Source organism: Erithacus rubecula (assembly GCF_903797595.1).
Source record: "Erithacus rubecula genome assembly, chromosome: 11".
NCBI lineage: Eukaryota > Metazoa > Chordata > Aves > Passeriformes > Muscicapidae > Erithacus > Erithacus rubecula.
Window position 1 is genome coordinate 5062834 of NC_136663.1, and position 24462 is coordinate 5087295.

Here is a 24462-nt window from a genome sequence, read left to right on the forward strand (position 1 = left end):
TCCTAAGTACTTAGAGAAGTCATGGTAGCCCTTCTAGGACTAATTTTGGTACTTTCTCACTTTAAGACTGCACAACTGTGCACTCCTGTCCTCTAGCTCAGAATACTTGATACAGGGGTAGAAACAGACCCTGAACTAACCTGGAATTACTTTAGGAGGTGCATCGAGGCAGTTCAACACTTAGGATGCCTGACACATGAATATCAGCTCCAGTGAGTTTCCATGATCCATTCAATGCCTTCATTCTTTGGAAGCTACTGCTATTAGCAGATTTTATAGGTAGGTAATGCTCATTTTTGTTGCTTTGTAGTGTTATTTTTTCCAAATTAATTATTTAAAAGGTCATTTTCCAAGGTTGCTAGGTCTGAAATGACTGTTCCTGGCAGCGGCTCCAACTGTCTCTTCATTTCATTAATTTTCTTGCTGAATCGTGGATTTGTTCTGTAAAATACATATATCCAATTAATTTTTCAGTATAAAAGGCAGAAACTGCCCATAAAAGAGAATTTTAGACTTTCAAACTGCATTTAGCAGATGGTTTTAAAGGTATTTAATTTCTTGTTTCCTCAAGTGGGGCTTCTGTTATTTAAATGTGTGGTGCCTTTAGAGTGTGTAAAGAAGCAGGACTTGACATTCCACACGTGCCTACCAGTCCTCTTGGTCTCAGTACCTTCCTTGATTAAATGCTGCAGGAATGGGGGATAAAGGGCAGGACTGTAGGTCCCTTTCAGACCTTTATAATGACAGTTTTAATGCTCTCCTTCTCCTGCACTGGGATAACTAGTCCTGCCAACTACAGTGATCAGTGTCCACCAGCAAGGGACCTTCAGAATGTCAGTCCACCAGCGTGGCAACCAGGCAGGATCTTTCCTATATGGGTTGTAGATGGAACTCTCTTAAAAATTAGATTTTTTTCTTCTTAGTAAAATGAATATAACCCAAAAAAGTAGCATCAAACCCAGCACGGATTAAGGGAGCCACGAGGTGGCACTTCTGCTGCACAGAATGCCTAAAACTCCATCACTTTGCAGGCTGGTAAAAATACAAAAAAGAAACCAACCAACCCAACTTTCACCTGCAGAAGGAAAGTGAATTTATTCTTATGAACAGCCCTTTCAAGTCAAGATTTAAAACCATCACATGGACTCCTCTCAACCTAACCAGGAGCTTGACACAATGATCTTTGTGAATCTCTTCCAACTCAAGTTATTCTGTGATTCTATGTTAGACTTTCTGTAAAGCAAAAACTTAGAAACTGCCTGATTATCCAGTATCTCATATCCATGAAGTCTCTTTTATCTTAATATTCAATTCAATTTTTCCATGCCCTTTTCCAAACTATCTGATATATTTTTTTTATAATGAAAGATGTGCAACAATGCTGGTGTTCTATGGATGTACAGTTTTCATGCACTGTTTCCTTTCAAAAAAGTTTTAAGTTTATATTTGCATGTCCTTTTCTAGTCATGCCACAAAAGTTTTTGCAAAATGCGATTGCATGGATGTTTCTTTTTCTTCATAGGGTATATCTATTTTAGTTTCTCTGAAGATTGGGGCACCACTTGTTTTTTTTTTTTTTTTTTTTTTTTTTTTTTTTTTATGTGTGTGTGATTTCCTGATTGTGTGGTCATGATTCAGTACAAAACCCACCCTTGCCCCTTATCTCAAACTTTTCCCTTTGGCTGCAGCTCTGTACTGTGATCTGGGATGAGGCCAACCCTTAGCAAAAATGTTGGGGGAAGGGAGGAATTCTTACAACAGCAGGAAGACCAGGGTCTGGGCAGCAAAGCTAGCCTGGTTTTAGCAAAAACTTAATGGAATTTTGTATTTGTCTGACTTTTGGCTATTGCTCAGTAATTAAGAGACCTGTCCAGGAATTTCTGACTAAGATGAAGCAGAGTCACAAGATTCCAAACAGATTTCTTAACAAACTCTTAACGAGTTTGGAGCCCTGTGTGAAAGCACGTGGAGTCGGGGCTGGTGCACATTGCCTTTGCAGATGATTTCTCTGCTGCAGTCTCAGCTCACACTTGTGCCAAGTTCGGGACTGGCCAGAAGTAGTTCACAGCTGAAGCAGGGAAATGTAAAACTGTGGTGGTGGCAAATCTGTTTCAAACTTCAGCCTCAGCCTTTGTCACAGAATGGGCATGACTGGTTTAAGCTACACAGCACAAAATCCTCGAGTCCGGAGTGACTAACAAAACCAGTGAATAGCCATGGCTTGTACCTGGGGGTGGTATAGAAAAGAGAAGAATGTAGGAAAGAGCAGAGCTATAACATGTTATTGCAGGAGATGAAAAAATCGTGAATAACTGATGAATCATGCTTTGAGTAAATGCATTTGTACACCTACAAGCTTGATAGATTTCTTTGGACAAAAAAAGTACACCTCTAGCTGCAGCTGTTTTACTTCTGCCTAATGTTGAAAAAAGTACTTTATTTATGAGGATTGTAGATTAGTTTGCCTGCTCTTCAGTTACTACATTTTGCTATTTTTTTTCTAAAATTGTCTTCAGAACTACAGCAGTCCAGCGAGATTTTGCCATTAATACTTTATTAACAATAACCAGTTCTATTATAAGGGCTTGAAATCTGCTTTTCTGTCCACTTATATGTGCACCATATGCCTGGAAGATTGCTGGAAGACTTTGTTTTCTGCCTTTTCTGCAGCAGCTGCTGGGCTAAGATGCCTTTATTTCAATAGTAGTTTTATTCAGTAGGGAAAACATTTTAAGTGTTCTCTTAGTTTTTTTGGTTTTTTTGCTTTCTTTCATAAATGTCTTTCTGGGAAATGTGGCTGGACATATTTCCCCTTCTTAAAATGAACATTACTATCAGTAATTCCCTTAGGGTAAACATACTAACCCTGACTTCAGACAGTGAAATTTATCAGCCTGATGCTTCTCCTGCCTTTGTTGAACAACTGAGCCCTGTACCTTGTGTGGTAGCATCCAGGATTACAGGACAAATTGTAGATTTAGGGACAGAAATAACAGCGAAACGCTTCCAAGCAGAACTAAGTCATTAATCTGGGTCGGGGAAATTTGTTTTACTAAGGAGGCAGTATTGTAATGGCAGCGCGTTGAAGATCAGAGTGTACCTGTTAAGAAGCTTTGTGCCAGCGCTGTAATTGCAGCAGTTCAGACGCGCACACAGCTCTGGCGTGGCTGGATCCGTGTGGGTTCAGCTGCAGAGAGCGGGCAGGGACAAACCCGGGCAGGGACAAACCCGGGCAGGGACAAACCCGGGCAGGGACAAACCCGGGCAGGGACAAACCCGGGCAGGGACAGCCGGGCACGGATAACCGGGCACGGATAAACCCGGGCAGGGATAACCGGGCAGCGCCAGTTCCTCTCACCTCCCCTCCCTGCCCGGGGATGCGATTGCACGGGCACTCTAGACGATGTAGTTCAGAAATTATCCCCCCGAAAGAACAGGCTTGAACACCACCACTACCTGCTAAACGGTACAAAAGGCTGAGAGAAGGGGCTGTTCAGCCACGGAAGCCTCAGAGCCCCTTCTAAAGGGGCTAACAGAGTTGGAAATGGGCTTTTGGTAAAGGATGGAATGATATGACGAAGGAGAACAGCTTTCGGTGGAGAGAGGGTAGATCTAGATTAGATACATGAAGGAAACTCTTCCCTGTGCGGGCGGTGAGAGCCTGGCACAGGTTGCCCAGAGAAGCCGCGGCCGCCCCGTCCCCGGCAGTGCCCGGTGCTGGGCTGGACAGAGCTCCGCACACCCCGTCTAGCGGAACGTGTCCCTGCCCATGACACAAGAGCTGTAACAAGACACTCCTCGCAACCCAACCCTTCCGCGGTCCCGTCCCGTTCCGGCCGCTCCGTCGCGGCCCCGCGGGCGCTCCCCGGGGTGGCCCCTCACGGCCGGGGCCGGGCGCGCTCCGCTTTACGGCTGCTGAAAACTCCCTGGGCGGGCCGGGCCGGGCCGTGCGCGCCGGGCACGGCGCGGGGCAGCGCAGGTAGCGCCGGGCATCGCTCGGGGCGGCGCTGGTAACGCCACGGGCCGCGCAGGTAACGCGGGGCGCAGCACAAGCAAGGCCGGGCATCGCACCGCGCAGGGTAGCGCAAGTATCACCGAGCGCAGCGCAGGTAACGCGGGGCAGAGCTCAGGTAACGCGGGGCACCGCGTAGGGCAGAGCTCAGGTAACGCGGGGCGCAGCGCAGGTGAGCCCGGCTCGGCCGGGCGGGACCCCCGGGCTCCTCACCCCGGCCCCGCTGTCAGCGCGGGGGCGAACTCCGTCCGCTCCGTGCGTGGGTTTTTTTTTTTTTCTAAAAGTAACTCAGAGCTGGGTGAAATGAAAGGATCCGGGGCTGCGTTTGGGGCAGGACAGGTGAATGCGCCGTGCGGATGGTCCCGCTCTCTCTCCATCCCTGGTTCCCGTGCCCGCGTGGAGCTGCTCCGTGTTCTGCTCTTTGCTTTCTGTTCGCTGGGAAACGAGACACCGGCGTGGTGTCGCCGGAGTTTAGAAACTGGACGATGCGCTAGCGCCTTAAAGCTTTTAAATATTGGAACAGAAGCCCCAGAAGCGGTGTCACCTGTTGAGAACTTGCTGCGAGCCGTCGGCAGGATGACAGGCGCGCTCCCCGCGGGCTCTGGGTGTGCTCAGGGCACCAACAGGGCGATCTCGCAAGTTCCAGCCTAGACAGCGTTGTCACTGTCGTCCTTCTGTGCGATCCTCACTCTCTTGGTTTCTCCATCCGCGCAGAGCTCCTTGTCTTGAGTGGTTATTTGTGTCCTGTAACTGAGATGGCCTCGAAATTGTAATTAAAACAAACTCCGTACCGAGTGTGGAGTTGACACTTGGAAAACAGCGCTGAGGCATCTCGCTGACTTCAGCTGAAACGTGCAGCGTTGTTGCTGAGTCATCAGGACAGAAATATTCGAGGAAGAAATAAAGAATTTGGATTTTTAACCCTAATGTGAACAGCCTGTTTCATGTTGGCTTATTTATTACACGGTACATATTTCTTGCATTTACAGGCAAATTTATTTGTCCAGTGGTTAGCATATGGAAAGCATTAGATGACTGAAATTGTAACGATGCCAGTCCTGTATATCAAGCAATAACTGTATGTATTTTGAGAATTTTAATCTAAAGAGCTCTTGTACGAGTCCCAGTACATCCATAATGCAGCATTTATCTCTGCTATCATCAAAATACTAAAGAGTGTCTTCTGAATTTTGGTCATGGGTCACATTCCTAGTCGATGTCTTAACTGTATGATAATCTACCATAAAGTTAATCACCTGAAACAAGCCAAAGAGTGATCTCTTGTAGCTTACCTTTAGCAGGGTATTTTTCAGCTGGAGTTTAATTTAAAAACTCTAGAGCTACATGCACAACATTTTCTTAAATATGCAAAAAATTATCCCACAGAAACACAGGGGTTTTTTTCCAAGTTTCATCAGATATTTCTTGGTTCTAGTGTCTGTCTAAACTTAGCAGAGGTTTACTTTTTTCACATTCTTAAAAATATGAGTTTTCCATTGCTGAAGATGTTGACTGAAACAATACTAACAGAACACCTTGATAATGAAACAACACTTTTATTGGTGATAATGTAAAACTTGTGGGGTTTTTTTGGGGTTGGTTTTGTTTTGTTTGTTTTTTTGCATTGGAAGAGTTTGGTCCAGGTTGTTGATCTGAAGCAGCAGATAAAGTTAAAATGGGAAGAAAGTCAGAATTGTCTCAGTTAAAAGAAAGATGTTCACATGCATGTCACAAGCTGCAGTTTTTTGGTAGCAGCTCCCATAGTCATGCTGCATCATATGACTTCTTGCTCTGTTAATCTTCATAGCTCAAGTCTTTGCCACTGCTGTGGTACATAACCTGCATTATTTTTTTCCCCCTTTTAAAATAACCCCAGGGTATTAATACAAACTAGTCAAAAATAGACCTCCAAAGAGCTTTATCTCCCCCTTACTAAACAGATTTATTTCACAAGTTCTTTGTGATTCACATGTAATTCTCCAGGGAACTTGTGCTGTAGGTCTTCATTATGGTAATCTGTCAAATAGACATTTCTAAATCCTCAGACTTCTCCAGTGACTCTGGATCTTCTACTTTAAATATGATTTTATTGGCCAGGCTAGAATTCTGCAGTATAGAATCACTTGAACGCTGCTTGGGCAGCGTTATGCTTTTTCTTTTTGTTTCATTTTCTTCTTTTCCAGCCCTCTCCTCCCCTGTGATATTTGTTTTGGTGTTTAGATAAATGCATTATAAATACTTTTATAAATGAGTTAATTAGGAATATGCAATGTAATGTGAGGAAGTCATTGATAGATGGCTCTACATTAAAACTTAGTAGGACTGGAATCCTGTTTTGCATTTTTGTGCAAATCATGCTTTGGTTTGCAATTAATCCAGCTATGAAATAGGCATTATCTCCAGCTGTGGGATACAGAGCAGGTACTGATGTGGAAATTGCCTCCAGTAAGTAACTCAGTGTTCTGACTGAGAAAGGAGTTTCTAGCCAGGTGAGGGTCAGTCTCTTCTCCTGAGTAACAAGAAAAAGGACAAGGGGAAACTGCTTGTGTGGTTTGGAAGCACCAAAGGTCACTGTTCATCCTCTAGTACCTGTATAGTTCCAAAAACCTGATAATTGAGTGCACCTGTCACAGCCCAGGCTGAGTGTAGAAAAGCAGTTGTTTTCTTTCAGCCATCTTCTTTTCATGGGATCTGTTGGTTAGTTGGGTTATAGCAGGGAAAAAAATACCAAGAGTGTGTATCTGAAAATGTAATCAAGTAGTATTTAAATCAGTGTTCACCAACACTGCTTCTTCTGGTTTCTTGTACAAGTGTGTCTGCAGTTTTCTCTGGATATCTGAAGCACAGGAATTGAATAAAAATGAGAATATCCTATTATTACTGATCAGTTACTTGTGTCAAAAATCAACAATATGACACTACTGACATGGGTTGTTGACCTCAGCAAGCCTTGACTTTTAATTTAGACTGGTTAACTGTGCAGCATTTCACCTTTATCCAGAGCCAAAGGATTCAGCAGTCACGTGGTTGTTTTGAGATTTCTGCTTGGAAATCAGAGGGATGTGTCTCCCAAACAGGTGTGGGGAGGGGGATGCTGCAGCAGTCATCTGGGAAGTTGAATTGGTAGAATTGTTGAGCCTGTTCTTTAGTTTTCTCTTGATTGTTTGTTTTAGCAAGCAGTTTAACTGTTTTCCATGTAAATACAGCTAAATTTGAGAAGTTGTGCAAAGGCTCCAGTGTGACTCAACCTGTGTGTGACTGGGCAGGAGGTGCACTGTGTCTGTGTTTGGCACTAATGAAATTGCTCCAAGAATCTTCTGTCAAGTTTGGGTCTTGTTACTTCAAGCAAGATATTAGAGTCAAAGAGACTTCAGAGAAGAACTGTAAGAACGAAGAAGGATTGCAAAGAACTCCTGGGGGAGAAGTTCTAAGAGCTCAGTATGTTAAATATTATCAAAGAGAAAGGAGGGGAGGGACTTGATTGCAGTGTTAGAAGCATGTGCCTTGTGAACAGAAATTCTGTGATGAAGCAGAAGATGATGGGATATCTAGATCCTGTGGCTAAAATATGAGCCAGACACATTTGCAGTAGAAATAAAAACTGCATTTTCAGCAAGAGAGTAATTTATTGCACTTTATGGTCGGATATTCATCAAAGGAAAATTTTAATTCAAATGTGGTATTCTTCCTTTAAGATGAACCTAAGTAAAACTTAATTGAGGGCATGTGTCCATGTGTTATATGAGTCACAGCAGATAAAGTATTTTTTCTTGTATCTAAATACCTGCAGCTACATAAAAAGACAATAATAAAATATGGTTAGCTCAGGAGACTGTTGAAATTACAACAGAACTGATGGAGAACTGAAGGCTTAAATGTCTAAAATGCCTGGAAACAATGAATCACAGAATAGTTAGGGTTGGAAGGGATGTCTGGAAATCATCTAGTCCAACCCCCAAAACAACTCTAAAACAAGAATTTGTTTTAACTGTACTGAAGATTGAAAAGTTGGCTTGGTGAATAATTCTTTATCAATGCAAAGATGTCATTACACTCAATTTCTGCATTAGGAGGTCTTGGCCATTTTAAATACTAAATTGACATGCCAGTTGCTAAGACTCCTTATGAGTTCTTGTGAAATTACTGGGAAAATTAAGGTGGTTGTAGCTCAGAATCTGAAAGGAAGGTGAAATTAAAAAAAATTAAAAATCCTGTTGTCATTGAGTAACTTTCATAGAAGAGAACACTTGGGCTGCTGTAGAAAACTGCTGAATACATCAGGGTGGTAACAGAACATACTCTGTGTGTGTGGGAATTATTGGAGGGTTTGCAAGGAGGGATTTGTAGATCCTGCAGAGATTTGGGGGAAATCTGTGTTATAACACATTATCTCCTGCGGTGAAGAGCCAGCAGGAATGTTCTGAGGTTTTTTCCTGTGCTCAGTTTTACATGGCTTTAGCAGTCAATGCTTTCAGGTCTTGGACTTAGTGGAATTGTAGGCAGCTGTGCTGGTTTTGCTGGGGATAGAGTTAATTTTCTTCCTAGTAGCTGGAACGGGGCTGTGCTTTGAATTTATGCTGGAGATGGTACGGATAATAAAAGGATGTTTTGGTTAGCACTAAGTAATTCTTGCACAGAGCCAAGGCATTTTCTGCTCCTCACCCCACCAGGGAGTGGGCTGGGGGTGCACAGGGAGTTGGAAGGGTCAGAGTTGGGATAGCTGATCCCAGTGACCCAGGGAATATTCCAGACTAAATGGTGTTGTGCTCAGCATAAAGCTGGGGAAGCAGAAAATGGGGACATTGAGTGATGACACTCCCCTTGTCATTTTTAGGGATGGTCTGAACACCTGCCTGCCCATGGGGAGTGGAGGACAAATTCCATGTTTGGTTTTGCTTTCATGCACAGCTTTTACTTCACCTGTTAAACTGGCTTTATGTTAGCCCATGGATTTTCTCACTTCTCTGATTCTCCTCCCTTCTCACCGTGGGGGAGTTGCTGTGTGGGGCTGGGTTGCTGGATTGAACCCCCTTGCTGGGAGTTAAACCATGACAACAGCATGAAGAGAAATAAAAGAACGGAGCATCAAAATAGCAAACTCTCCCTTTGACACAGTTTGACAGGATGAGCAGAAGTCAAGCTGAAGCACAAGTCAAATAAGATATGCCTGTCTTGTATAAACTCTTCAGCTTTTTGGAGAACATGTCAGGAATCAGTCCTCAATATGATGAGAGATCATCCAAATAAATGGAAAGGACTGAGCTAAGTGCACATCACTCAGTGAAACCAGTCTTTTTTCTTAAATCCCAGAGAATACTGAAGCAATGACCAGGGGATTGATTAGGCAGTGCAGTTTGGTGAACCAAATCATGTATATGATGAGGACCAGCTGGATATAAAACTGCAGCAAATTACAGCAGGAAAAATCTGCAGCTGGAAGGATTTTTGAGAGTCTGAAGGTGATTGTGCTTCTTGTCTCAAGGGATAATGTGCAAGTATCCAGAAAGTTTCATGATAGATGCTGAAGAGAAAGCTGGGTATGTGTTGTATTGCTCAGTGTTGGAATTAGCTGAAAAAGGGAAGATTTTGGGGCTCAGTCTGCAAATTCTCAGCCACTTACTTTGATTGCACACTTCCTTACGAGTATTTAACAGTTCAGAAACAGCTGGATGATGGGGGATTCTGAATGCTGCAATTACAGAAAACCTGCAGCAGTGAGTATGCAAGACAGAGATGTTTGACCATGCATTATTTTTCTCCTTAATAATAGTAGAAAGTAATTTGTAGGTGAATTAATATTTTCTTTCAGGACTGTATTTAAATTATTATTCTTAAGCTTTTGTACTAAGGCATTTATTTTGATGTTCCAAGTAGTTCTATAAAGGTTCTGCATTTTCTACTTTGTTTCTATTCATTAGAGATTACCTAAATTTGTTTCAAACTTTGTCTTTGCAATTGTTGAAAAAACTTAACTTTCATAAAACATAAGATTTTTTTTTCTTTCTTTGTGCACTTAGGCTGTTAATATGTGTGATATAAGGTATCATGGGCCAAGTTTGTGGTTTTAAAAGATTAACTTTAGTAAAACTGTAATGTGAAGTATCTGTGTAGAATGATGGGTGAGAAATTTTTTGAGAAAAACTTAATTATTTGCAAAAAACCATGTGTATGCTGACAATTTTCAAGTAGACTTGGGTGTATTTATCTACCCATTATAGTTCTTATTTTACAGATGAATATGCTAAGTGCTATTCAGAATTATTTGGCCATATGTTCCTGTTTTTATGGAACTTCATTTTGAGGGCTCCTTATATAAATAAAGTTTTCTCTTCATGATGGAATGTACTAAGAGGGAGAGAAAAGAATGTTATTTCAAATGTTATACCTTTTGCTGAAGAGCAGATGGTGTTTGTATGTGGGGCTTCGAGGAAGTTTTACAAGTGTTTTTTTTTTTGAAACTACTGCTTTATTCCAGATTGTCTAAGACAAATGAGTGTTTTTAGCTCTTGTGGAGCATCCCAGGTTGTGTCACAGCTGATGTCAGCGTGCTCTAAAGCCAGCAGAGATGTGGAGTCACACTGATTTGCCACTGTGTTTGTATAATGTGGATTTTTCCCAAGTGCAGGCAGGAGTTGTTCATCTAAAGTTTATTTTGTGCAGTACTTTGGCAAGAGTGATCCTGAACGAGGTGACACTGAGTGGCCTCAAGTTTCTGCATCTTTATTCATGTTTTTTAAGGCTTGACTCTTCCAGTCTTCAGACACTGGCTTTGGAAGCTGATGGGGAACAGTCCCCTGGTGACAGAGTCAGCTCCTTCAGCACCTTTGGACTGTTCCACAGTTGGTTCTCTGCAGTCAATTTGATGCTTCATTGGCACTAAATTTGATCCAAAATCCCCTGGGAAAAACAGTAGGCAGATGATTAATTTTCCTGTTTGCCTTTTAATATGAAATTTGAAATCCACTGGTCGTGCCAATCGTGAGAAAAAAATGAATTTGTTAGTAAAGTCTCAGAGGAACTTTTAGTTGGGTGCTGCAGGCTGCATTGACACATTAAATTATTAATCATGACTTTTTACTAATGTGTTCCAAGACATTTGCATCTATGAATCACAAACATCACGCTGGGTGAGACTGAAGGCAGGGATTTACATTGTTCTGCTGTCCACATTAGCTAATTGTTTTTCACTATTCCCTTGCTTAGTTGTTGGGGGGTTTTATGACAATATTTGGGCACGTTAAAAAGCATATTTTACACTTGGTGATTAGCTTCAAATAACTTTGTTTTAGTACTATTTTGGTAGGAACAAATCCATATGAGCTCTGGCACAGAAATAACGTCTTGCATGAATATTTGAAATGTAATTAGAGAGCAGCAAAAAATACAGAACTGCTGTAGATACACACCTTGTATCTACAACAAATAAAACATTATGTTTGGGGGCATGGAGAATTGTGTAATCTTCCTGTTGATACTGCAGTTGTTGTGGGAACCACTGCAGAGCATCTGCTGCCTGAAGGAGCTCCCTCTTGGGAGGAAACTGGAACCTTGGGGGTCACCTGTGTGTGAAAATGAATGTATGGTGCCTCTGTCTGAGGCTGAACTGTGGAGTCCTAATAAAATATTACTGGATTTACCCATGGAGAGGATTCTGACAATACCGGTGGAAGAAAATAATGGCTTGATCAGGCTGTTGCTTCCTTTATTAGAGGAAGTTGTGCCCTCATCTCCATTTTATAGGAGATAAATGCAGCCATGTATTAAGGGGGAAAAACCAGAAAAGTGTTGATTAAACAGGCAAGATAGTTACATGATGACAGAAACATGCCTCTGGAATTTTTATTTCAGTAGTGAGACCTTGCACTGCTCTTTCATATGTTTACTGTATCAGCTGACAATAAAGTCTATCTAGTATTATTTACAGAAGTGCTTCCACAGGAGAGGCAGGTGCTGGGATACTCAGAGAAGCCTGGTCTGGTTTTCAGGCCAAAGTTTGGCCCAGAGATGATGTGTGAGCATATGCTCAACATGCTCAAACAGTGCTTACTCAGTGTTTCTGAGCTGCAGGTAACTATACAGAAGTATCTGGTGTTCTCCTGGGACAGAATGAGAACAAACACAAAGATATTTTTAAGTCAAATTGAATTCTTGTTCTCCTACCAGCTAATCACATGTATTAGATGCTTGATGAGTGTCTGCTGTCTGAAAAACAGATACAACATGGGCAAATATGTCTGGCACAAGCCAGATGGTTTGATTTTTGTCTTCATGGCAAGAGTAGGAAAAAATACATGTAGTGAGCATAGAGGCTGTGGAGAATGTGGTGCTTCCAGGGGAAAATAAAAATTACTTCTCTATCCTGATCAGTTACTAAACTATGCAGTTTTAATAAAGAGCTTTTCTTGATTGCCAAGTTGTGGCTTCTTTTCACTTGCTTCATCCACCTACTTGGAATGCTTTGAAAATGACTATTTTGGGACAGTTCTCTTGCTTTCATCCTCAGTCAAAAAGGTTTTATTTTTCCTCCTGTTTCCTAACAGCTGTTTTTCATAAGTGTGTGTGTGTGGATAAACACTAATTTCCCCTGTGGTCTAGCTGGCTTTTCTGCACTGTTAATACTCCACCATAGCAAAAAGTGATTCTGTACACACAGTTCATTCTTGGTGTGTTTTGTATGCCAGCAATTAAGTGTAGATTTAGAAGCTGAGTGGGTGATTAACTCTGAAAGTGTAAATTCACTAACTTTGCATGTGTGTTTTACATGGATTTCAGTATCTAACCAGTTCTTAGGAATACTTCATTTTTTCTAGAGCAAAACATTTGTGTTCTGAAGGGAAAAAAAAAAAAGATTTCAAGGTGGTTTTTAATTTACTCAATAATGAATTTTCAAAGATCCAGAAGTTCAGAACCAGAAATTCCCAAGAGCTAAGATATTGCTGGAACATGTGCTCCAAGGCAGGATACTGTTGTGACACAACTGTGGAGTTCTAGTTTTGTTTGTTTGTTTGTTTGTTTGCTTGTTTCTTGTAAAATTATTATTTTGCTGTTCCATTCTGTTATAAAAATGGGGCATCCTGCTATTTTATTTTTTTGAGTGGTGTAAAGATGTTTTTTGCACATGAGACTTAACAAGTACAGGGAACTGAAATGAAATGCACATTTTCATATATGTAGCAGTTATACACTGATGTATGACAATAAACAGTTTATTTATATATGTGTAATCTTGGTCAGATAAGCTTGTGGCCTCTGAGTTTGTAAATATTTTCCAAAAAGTCTGTAGAGAATATTTATAGGAATTTTTCCCAGTATCTATTCTGAGAGGGATCTGAGATGTATTAAGGGAAATGTGCATTTCTTAGGAAATAGCAAGTTTGAAGAATTATGGAATTGTTATTTCAAGTTATGTGCAAGTAACCTGAGACCTCTTTTTGAATGGGTTTTAGTTTTCTCTTAGACACTCTAGGATTGAAATGTGCTTGTTTTTTAGCTGCTGATAGATCAGGGCTTGGAGTTGTTTGTGTGTGTTTTGTGTCAGAGCAGAGGGACTGGCAGCCTTTGGAAGGGTGGGGTGAAATTCTCTGGTGTTCTCCAGCCTTCCTTCCAGTAAAAGAGTTGTCTTCTAATACTTGAATGGAGAAAGCATTAGTAAATATCAAATTTTAGCTGAATTGTTGTAAGTAATATGCTTGCTCTTGTTGCTATTTCCTAATGCAGATTTTTTTTGTTCGCTGTTTTTTGCTCATCCAAGCATAGATGAGAAACTTGAAAAAAAGACTTAAATCTCGTGGGAAACAGAGGAGTGTGTTTTTGAAAAAAGTACTGATATATAAGGACCACTTTTTACTCTTAGTTTTTCTTATTTGTTTTTTCCTTTATAGAATAAAATATCTTTCTAGATCTACAATCTCTTTTAGGTGGCAAAACCTAAGTAATTTAATCATTTTTCTAGCAGATACTCCGTGTGATTCCATTTTCAAGTTGAATTCCCTATATGTTTTATGGAGACATTTCTTTTACTTTGTTTTGGTTGAAAGGAGTTAAGTAATGACACTTCCTAGAAAGATGAGATAGAAGTGTTACCAAAAAAAAAGGGGAAAAATTTTCTTGACCTTTAGTGCATACTTTATTTAAGTACTGGTTCAAAAGTCTGAATATCCCTAATGTCCTGAGAAGGCATAAAAGTGTCATTGTAAGAGATATATCAAAGTAATTTGTTTTTTGGAATTGAAATAAATGTGACTTAAAGGGAAACTGTCAAGATACTTAGATCTTAAACTACTTTAGTGGGAATTTGATTTTTATTCTGTTAGAGACTTGCATTTTCACTGTGGGTTCTAGAATAAATTAACTAAAAGCTGTAGAAAATCTTCAAAGATTATTATTACTGTGATCTGTAGGGAATATTAATCCATTTATTGTTTATCTCTTGCCTTGGAGGAATTCCATGTAGAAACTTTTATTCAATTATCTTGTGCAATGTGCAGTGTTCTTACCTGCTATGTGAATGTACCTCTGTTTAAATGATTGACTGCTGATTGACACTAAGTTAGACTGGCTTGTGAGGAAAAGTGGCTTGGCAAAAGAACAGAATTTTCTTTGAAATTATATAGAGGAGATTGCCTTACAGTGATTTAAGATGTGCCTCACAAACTACCTTAAAATCCACACTGACCCTTTTTCTGATATTGAGCAGAAACTTGGGTAGATATTTCTCAAATAAAAAGCAATCTGGAAATGGATTAAACCTGAATAATTATTCACTGATGGAAATCAAGATATAGGAACCTCCTAGGGACATTCTGTATGCACCCAGAAGTTCCTGAATGTACACAAGTTAATATAAATATTACCTGAGTCTTTCCTGGTAATCTTTTCTCAATCTGGGCTTTGCTTAAAACCTAATTTCTGATAGTCTACAGGCATTGCCTATAACATGCAGGACTGTGTGATCTCTGTTTCAGAACATTTTTTTTTAATCCTGGCATACTAATCAGATTCTGCAGAGCTCTCTGCCGTATTTTGTTAGTTATTGCAGCAAGTTAAAAATTAAAAGGAAGGGCCAGTGAAAAATAACTTAATCAGGAGTACTTTGTGCAGACTCAGTACTGAGTGTGGTTTATCAGGGCTCCATAATAAGAGCACCAGTATGAAGTAAAGAGGGATTCAGTGTTTATCTAAGATTCTGTTATGATGAGAGATTTCTAGAACTTTTCCAGAGGACATTTTTGAAGATTTCGAATTTTTGTAGTGCTTGTTTTTTTTATGTTCTCACTTGGCTGTGTGAGGTGGACTGGACAGCAGGTTAGACTTTAACAAAATAAATACACATTGCCTAAAATGTGCAAGATTTTGCAATCATTGTAATGAAGTCAAACTGTTGGAAAATGTGTGGGGCTTTTTTTCTAAGATTGGTCTTCCCTTCATGAACTCTAGATTAATATTGGAATTTTTGATTTTAAGTACCCTACTACTAAAATACACACTACAGTTGTTTTTAACAGCCTAGTGTCTTTCTAGGCAATATTTATTCCTCATCCCCAGCCATTAGCCTTTGTTCCTTTTATTTAGGTTTCTTCTGACATTGTTTTAAGCCCCATTTTCCAGGGTGAGGATGTGTGGGTATATTAGACAAAATAAAAGACTTATCAGCATGTACTGATCCAAAAAGCATCAAAAAAATACCAAAAAGGTATCTGAGGTGCTTGACTTTTGGAGTGACTGCTTTAACAAGCTAATTTTGGGAGAATGAAACTTAGATCTGTGGATTTACAGATGACCACCCAGTGCTTAAGTCAGGTCTCTTGCCCAACAAAGCATTAATATTTGTGATTATATACTTTCTTCTGTTAATCCAACAAAGTAATGAAGAATGTTTGCTGAAATCTCACAGACCTCACATCCTTGTGAGGAGATAATTACTTTTTACCCTGAATAAAGATCTGCAGTCAGTGGCAAACTCAGGTGAGTGCTGCACAAATGGCTGAAGCAAAATCTGGAATAGTCAGGGTTGTCCATTTAGTGCTTTAACAGTTTGGGCTGAATTGTGGTGTTTGAAGGTTAAGAACTGATGGGAGCAGCCCCAGCTCTCCCATGTGCGGGGCCCCTTCCACAAATTCCTTGTGCATTTTGGGTGACCTGAGAGCTGCATTTGGATTCTTACAGTGAGTCTGCCACACTGATGTGACAGCACAAAACTCGTGTTGTCCTGCACCAGCAGACATCAAAGAAATCTTTTTATTTAATAGTAAAAGATGCTCTGAGGAGGAGAAAGTGGGTTCTTTGTTGTCTTGTTGCACAGACAGAATATCATTTGTGGAATAGATGGTTGTACAATAATGAGTACCTAAGAGAAGTCTGAGTTATTGGAACACGTTGCCAAAGGGCAAAGCAGGGGTGGGATATGGTTAAAAAAAAAAAAAATCCAGCAAAGGAAGATGGAACATGTTTATATTGCATTCTTTGCTTTCAGAGTAGCTTTCTTTATTGGATTCCTTATGTATAAGTAACAAAGATTCATGAATAGTTTATTTGAATTTGATTTTTCCTGATCTATGCATGAGTTTATTAGCTTTAGGCAGGTGCATAAAGATTCAAGGTTGTTTTTTTTTCTAAAATTCAGCTCCTAGTACTACATCAAATTTTGTTTCCTTTTAACTTGCAGAGGTTGCTAGAGAGCTGTAGCTGCTCACATCTGTAATTCATGTCTGTTCCAGACATGTCAGCTGTTGGACTTTAGTGGACCTGAGGTCAGACTTGATGCAAATTTGGTGTTTTTTAAGAGAATTAATTTAGTGGGAAGAAATGCATGGAAAGACTTGAAGTTTTTGCAATGCTGTATTGAGAAATTCAGCCTTAACTAATGCAGCTCAGTTGTGCCCTTTTTTGTTTTGTGTTGTTCCTGTATCACATGATGTACTTTGACTGGCACGAGTGGTCACTAGCAGAGCTAAATTAGCATTAATCAGCTTATGGAACAAGTCCAGTTTGAGAGGTGGATGAAAAAATGTATAACCCCAAATAACCCTTCTTAAAAAGTAACTTATAATAGCATATTTATATATTACTGAAATATACATTCTCCAGCCTAGTTCTAAGTTAATTGAGAAAAAATATTTTATTAGGATCAGAATTTTTTATCTGAGTGGAAGTTCTGTGGTTCTGCAAAGCCTAGCATGAAGTGGAGCAGGATGGATGCTGTGCAGTCATGCTCCTTACCTGCTGCAGCTTCCCTGGAGGCTGCTGGATGCCCTGAGGATGGAGTTCCCTGTGCTCTCTGCTGATTTCATGGCATTGCTCGATGTGTTAATGGAGCAGCAGATGTTAAAAGCAGCTTTCCATGGGTTGCAAGGCAGGAATCACAGAACCAGGAGCTCTGTCAAAGCTCTTGGGGAGCTCCTGAGCATTAGCTGTTGTTCTCTGGACTGTGTGGCTGCTGGAAGTGTAGTCATGAAGTGAAGGGAAATTGTCTCACTCGAAGAAGGAAAGTTTTTTTGCTATTTTGGGGTTGTTTTTTAAATAGTTTTGTTGTTTTTATTGTCAATTTTGACTTAAATATTTTCTGTTCACAGGGAAAATGTCCAGAATATAAACATCTGAACACAAGTGGGAATGAACTTTGATTTTGAAGACTTGGGCACTATTAAAATGCAGGCACTATTCCTCTGTATGGCCATGGCCAATGCTACTTTTCTTTCCTAAGCTTTCAGTTCCCTGCCTAAAAAATGGGTGATATGCTGTCTTTCTAAAGATGCATCAGAAAATGCAGTAAAAAGCAGTGAATTAGATCTCAGTTAATAGTTTTGTTTAGTCATATGACTTTGGAAGCCTTACCATGTCACTTCATCAAAAAATTATCAGCCAAAATTTTAATCTCTCTGACTGAATGATGAAGCTTATTTTCAATGGAAGTCTTGCCATGTATTTCACTCTTGACACAGTTGCTAGGATAATAAATACTTGAAGATACAGTTAAAAAAGAGAGAGGCAAGATAAATAAACGTGAGCTTGTTTCTTTGTGCACTTGGGTCAGCGATTGCTTCTTACTGAATACATGGCTTGAGTAGGAAGGCTAAAAATGGATAATTAGGAAGCCAATTGTATATTTTTTCAGACTGTTTTAATACCATTTGGGCTGTATCCAGTAGTAAAAACTCAGTGTCTCCAGCTTTGTCTGAACTGTGGTTTTTGATGCATGATGATGCCCTGTGTGGTGACTGATGCTTCTGGTGTGCAGCCTTTAATTCATTCTTCATCTTCCCCTTGCTGTTACCTTCTTGCACAAACTCTGACCAGGAGAGTATTAATGGGAGAACCTTTTCTGATGGTGAGGAAATGGCTCCAGATACTCACAGCATGTCATGTACAATTCCTGGATCAGGGTTGCTGGGGGACAGGTATTTTTAGTCAGAATTGTCATAAAATGGATCTTCTGGCAGGAGGAGGCATTTGGTTCCCCACCAAAGGCAGAGCAACTTAATTGATAGCTCATTTTTGGATCTGTTTATGTTCAGTCAGATATTTGTATTATGGATGTTTTCCTTGTAAACAGGCTATTTGGAGTGAAAAAGAACAGAAAAAAGTCCCCCCACACTTAAGAAATAGGAAGTGTTGCAGGATGATCACTGGGAGGAGCTGTTCATTACAGTTTCCATGCATTGAATCAGTGGCAAGGAAATGGTGAGAGGGTGGGAAGGTGATGTGGAGGCCAAGAGACTTAGTCATGACTGGGAGTACTCTTCGTAGAAAGGGATCAATGGTTTTTGAAAAAAAATGAGATGGAAGGAGCAGTGATCTCAAAGAGAAATACTACTTCACCAAGATTTTGAGCTTCTGTTGTGTATTAAGCATTAAAACAGAAGTGTAGTGGGCCACATCATTCCTGATGGGAATGCAGTGCACAGTTGTCCACCTGTCCATTAATGCACTGGAGAGCCCCTGAGTTCCAAGTGAGGCAAGTACTGTTCCTGCCTTTGGAATACTGACAAGATCTTTTGTCAGTAATCCTGTTACAGAGGTAACCCACCTCACAGAGACAGTTTGTGTTTGAATCTTGATGTGATTGAGTGAAAGGGGAAAATTCATTGTAAAAATTCTCTGCCACTATCTCCATAATCTCTACTTGAGTGAGCATCAGCCAAGTGAGAAAATGAAAGATTATAACCTGCCAAGCATCACTGGCAGACTGAAATGAAAAAATTGCAAGTTAATAACAGTGATGCCGTCAAAAAATTTGCTGGCCAATTTAACATTGCTTTATCCAAGGTCACATCTTGCAACTGATTATTTTTAGCAATTTGCAGATGAAGATTTTCTACTTTTCTTATAGGAAGTGAAGATCAGGGAAACACCAGGTACAGTTTTAAAACTCAAAATTATCAATCTCTTCATATCGAAAGTAAGTGATTTTCCCTGCTTGTTTGCTTAAGACTGGGCACAGAAATTTTTTCCACTGTAATGAAATGGGGCATTTATTCTGTACTTTATGACAGTGATGAAGTCAGTGTGACATGAAACTCACAGTAGAGTGAGGTTGGTGAAAGAATTGAAAACAGGAAAAATGAGAACTTGCTTGAGTTTGTTCTGGAGCACTCTTGCTAATGTTCATGTGATAACTTTTGCATAATGTTTTATGTAAAAGGGATTATGGTAAAAGAGATTGTTTCCTGTTTTTGAGGTTTAAGGATTGTGAACCTATTGCAAGCAACTACACAAGACTTAATGTAGGCTGTGTCCTGTGAAATGACCAAGGCACTATTGGAATCTAAGGTGTGAAAACCATTGGTGAACTCTAGCAGCATGTAATTTCCTCCAGTACAATCTGCACATTCTTCTTGATTTACAGGGTAAACCTTGGTACAGCATTTGCAGAGCATTGTCACACTGTCACTTATTTAAAATAGATCATTCCTGAACAACTGGAATGTATCATTAGTGTGTGGGAACTCTTGCCCTTGGCTTGCAGTGCAGGGGGAAACCCTCTGTTGTTTTCATGTGGTTCTGTGGCCCTTTTAATGAAGGATATAGAGTATTCTGATATGCTGTTTACACAGCAGTTCTAGGGAGATTTTTGGTCTGGTGGCTCAGAAGTCTTGGCTGTGGGTAGTTGTTTATCAGCCACTCAGTGGTTGCAGTGCAGCAAAGACTGCAGTGCTTCTGGAAAGTGAAGGGCATTTCTTGTTGGAAGATTGGTGGACCACCCTCTTCATCACTGCCCTGGTTTTTAACCAAGAAGGTCTTAGCTGTCATTGAAATAATGAAATTACTTGAGCAGCTCCACTCAAGGACTCCCCCAAAGCATTTGTTTTTGTTGCTGTGTGAGCTGTGTAAGCTGGAGCTGCTCTGTTGAGGGAGGATTAACCTGCAGAAGTTTCTGCTGGTTTTTTTTAATGATCTCCATGCTCAAAGCCTGGCTGAAGCCTCAGCCTCCAGAGCTGAGTTTGCTGAGCTCAGTAGAAACAGGAGCTGAATTCCCAGCTGTATTTCCCAGCTCTCTGTGGAAGTTCCCAATTAGATCAGTCATGTCCTGCCAGCCTTCTGAGATCTGACAAGATTGCAGCTTGAACTGTTTAATTTTTCTTGCTGTCATGCAATGCATCATCGTGAGTTAGCTCCATAGCCTAATCTAATGCTCACTGCAATGGAGCTGGGAATGCATCCATCAATACTTATTGCAGTAAGCAAAGAAAAATGAAATATTTTTTTGACAACCTCTGTCCATTTCATTATCTCCTTTTTAATCAGAAAACTGTCTCATAAAGTTTTCATACTTCCTTAAACTTTGTAGCCTGTCTGCTTTTATATACATCAGGCTGATGCCAGTATCTCTCTCTCCTTTCCCAAACAAGGTTCCATCCATACATTAGGTTAATTTGTTGCATTCTTGCAGCAGAAGAAATTCTTTCCTGATGTGTCCAGGCGTCTCTGGATTTAGGAGCAAAAATTTAGGGGATTAGAAGACTTCAAACTTGATGTTTAATTGCCTTGCCTTTTTATTTTTTTTCCTTTCTTCTTCAAAAATAGTTTTGCTTTAGGATATTGGCAATGCAAGAAAAATTGTGAAGCTTTAGTATTGCCATTCTCTAGCATCACTCAGTCTTACCAGACCCTGACAGGGTGTGCTCTGTCCCAGGCCAGACAGAGCTGCAGTTCCTGGATTATGGTCATGTTCAAAGTGAAATTTCCTCACTGAACTCTGATATTTCCCCACTTATATTAAGGCTACTTTCTGTTTCTGCACAAGGGTTTGTCTGTGTGCAATCTCTGTCAGTATACATGCCCTTTTCACCATTTTTAGAGCAATACAATTGAGATTTAAATTCTTTTTCTGTAAAACACTCAATTCTCTAGGGTGGTAATAATTTTCTTTTAATGTTGCAGACATTGAGAGAAACAAATAGGAAGAAGAAAGAAAGAATAGAGAAGATAAATACACACAGCTAGGCATGAATTTTTCTTCACACATTTTGGGGCAGAACTGGATGAGTTGTAAATAACTACCCTTATTTAGAGCTGCAGTGTTGGTTTAGATACTCTGTTCTGCATCTGTTCCACGGGAATGAAATGTCAGGACACAGCTTTGTTCTTTCTTACATACAAACACTTCTAGGGATGCATGGATGGAGGAGAGAGCATCCTGAGCTTGTGGCTTGCAGTTGTAAACTCTCAGTTCTTTGCTGGTTTAGAGGGATGCAGTGAGCTGTTCTCAAAATCAGGCCATTTTTCTTTGCTTTTGTGAAAAGGTAGAGCTTGACTCTCTCATTTTTGCTTTTCAGGAAGCTTAATGCTTTTGGGCTGCCTCCATCCCAATTCTGATAATAGGCTCTACAAGGGAACTTCTGTGCAATGATTCTTTCAGCAAAGAAATTGCAAAAGTGGAACTGACCAAGAGAAGGGTAAAGTTGAAGGAAGCATTTACACAGAGTAGATGAGGGCCACTTGAACACACATTAACTATTTAAAATAAAATTACAAAGCTGCACTTTTTTCCCTGCAAAAATCCTCTAAAATTTTGTACATTGATTAATGAACACTTCTTTTAAAATCTTTTTCCTATGGCAAGTATTTATGTTTGAGGCTTGGCTTGTAATTTTGCAAGAAATGAAAGTTGTTGGTTTTATTTGACCTTCCTGACTTTAAAAGAAATGTAAATACTTGCAGACCATTGCATTTTGTTTTATTCTGAAAACATTTTAAGGTAATGCACCTTGTTTTCATGCTTTGGAAGGTATTTTTCTGGTGGGCCTGTTTATTTCAGAGGCTGGAAATGTAATGATGACAAAGATTTAACATAGATACCCCTTTGAAACTTGTGTCTGATTATTAAAGTGTGTGGAAAGGAGTTCTCTGACCCATTGCAGAATAATTCTTTTGCCAACACAGAGCATAATGCATTCTGATGACACTCATAATTGCAGTACTTCCAGAGTAATTACTCTGGCAGTTCATTTTCATATTGTTGGAATTCATATTTGTGTCTTCTGTTTAATTGAAAACTGCATACTTTGATCTATGCACGTGTGGAAATGCTCATTGGGTTTACCTTGACAGCAAATATGTATTTACTTTGCAGGTAAGCAAACATTTGGGTATCTTACAGGAAAATCCATTTTTATCTCACTTGTGTGTGCTACCACATCCCTGTGCAGCTGGATTTTTCCAAGGGTAGGGTGGATACTGGATGCTCAGGTGTTTATCCAACATATCAGGTTTCAGTGTTTTGAATTGTGCTAGAAACCAGTTTGTAGTCAGATTTTGGCCTCTGTCCTCAGATTAATTTGCAGATATTGCCTCTCTTTAGTTACATGTTACCTGTTTGTACCAGCTAAGGTTCTTCCAGAGAAAAAGGAAATGAGTTTGAGTTTTTGCCACTCCTCACTCTGAGCTATGATGAAACTTGCTCTTTCTTTTGGCAAGGAGATGCTTGAACTTTTTGTATGTAACTGAAAGCACCTGGTTATGAAGTTATGTTATTTTACATTATTAAATCACCTGGTTCTTTAGGCTAAAGAGGGAAGGACATCTCTGGACAGGATGAAGAGTAAAGATAATGTGGTAGTGCTTTGATATAGAATGGGAAGGCAGATTTGGGAGTAGAAATAAATAATAAAATAAAACCAACATAAAAGTTCAAATGGTGATGTCTGTGTGGGTGTGATTTTCCTGTGTTAAAGTCAAACTTGTAAATTGAAACTAAAATAAACACAGCTTTTCCTTTAATGGACTTGGGCATTCTAGAAAATCTTTTTAATAGAGTTCATATTGTATTTTGTGGTTAAATTACCCCAATAAAAATAATTCCTCTGTGTGCTTTCTGGATATGAAGTTTAATCAGACTGTCTTGGAAAGAAGCCTGGGACTAATATGAGAATTTTCTTGATGTGATGTCTGCACATTTTCACAAGATGAGTAAAGGTCATTCCCCTGTTGGATGAGAAAGAACTTTCTAAAGCATGTTGGCAACACTAGATTTTTCTGCATTTTCTTTACAATGGTGATGTCATCAAGGCTAAATTTAAATTCACATCTAAAAGTAGTATCTAGAGGGTAAAACAATTGCTAAATTAGCAGTTGCTCTTTTTCAGTGATTGTAATTCAAAATTGGGCTGGTTGTGGAAGAATTCTTGGTGGAAATCAGTGTTATCATCTGACCTCAGTTTTTCCCAATTTTTTTAATCTTCTAAGAGCTGTCTGCTTTCCAGCTCTGATAATGATATAAAGGAGTGAAGGTTTCCTTGTATGAGCAGACCTGGGAACTGGAGTGAAACTGCAGCTTGTGCATCCAGTGGGTGGTTACTGGATAGGAGCTTATTTTGGTTATTACCAAGCTTGGGTGGCTTGAGCAGCATCTTTTTAGAGTGTAAATATTTTAAAGGCAGTGTTTTTTGCAGCAGTGCATTCTGGGGGCTTTTGTGTGTTCAGGATAAAAATGCAGGTGACCTTGGTTTAGTAAAAGTACAAGAACAAATTCCATTGAATAGAAGCACATCTGAGAAGTTAAACAAAAAAATTCTTTTCTGCAGATTAAGCCTGGTGCCTTTCTCCTCCCTTTTAAACATTTGAACACACTCTTTACATGATGCTTAAGCTTTTAATTCAAAGTTATGAGGTGCTTTAGCCAGGCTTGAGCCTGAGAACAAGACCCAAACCAGGACAATAACAAAATGACACAAAGATTGACTTCACCGTGCTTGCTGGATGAAGTGAAAACTGCTGAAATATAATTCCTATATCCTGGGATTTCACTGCCTGCTGGAACTAATCTCATTAACTTAAAACCACCTGAGGCTTAAGAGACATATACACTGCTGTGAGAAATTATATTTATCTCATCCTAGGGGGAAATCCTTTCCCTCCCCTGGCTTACCTTACTTTTGACTTTGTCATTCTTGAATTACCAGGTCATTTCTCCCCCATGGGAAAGTCGTGGTAGCTCACAGCTATGCAATTAC

The 24462-nt window shown here is 39.9% G+C and overlaps 1 protein-coding gene across 7 annotated transcripts in view; it reads left to right on the forward strand.

The window, feature by feature from the left end:
* NAALADL2 (N-acetylated alpha-linked acidic dipeptidase like 2) overlaps window positions 1-24462 on the forward strand; it is a 400924-nt gene that overhangs the window by 11745 nt on the left and 364717 nt on the right. Inside the window, exons 1-2 of one of the 7 annotated variants that reach the window (XM_079315502.1) lie at window positions 3535-4010; window positions 4727-4940. The exons of 3 other annotated variants lie outside the window; for them this stretch is intronic. The gene's annotated coding sequence lies outside the window, so the exon portion shown is untranslated. Of the gene's footprint in view, window positions 1-3534; window positions 4032-4726; window positions 4941-24462 lie in introns of those variants that run through there. 3 more of the 7 variants (XM_079315506.1, XM_079315507.1, XM_079315505.1) reach the window with 3 other exon arrangements.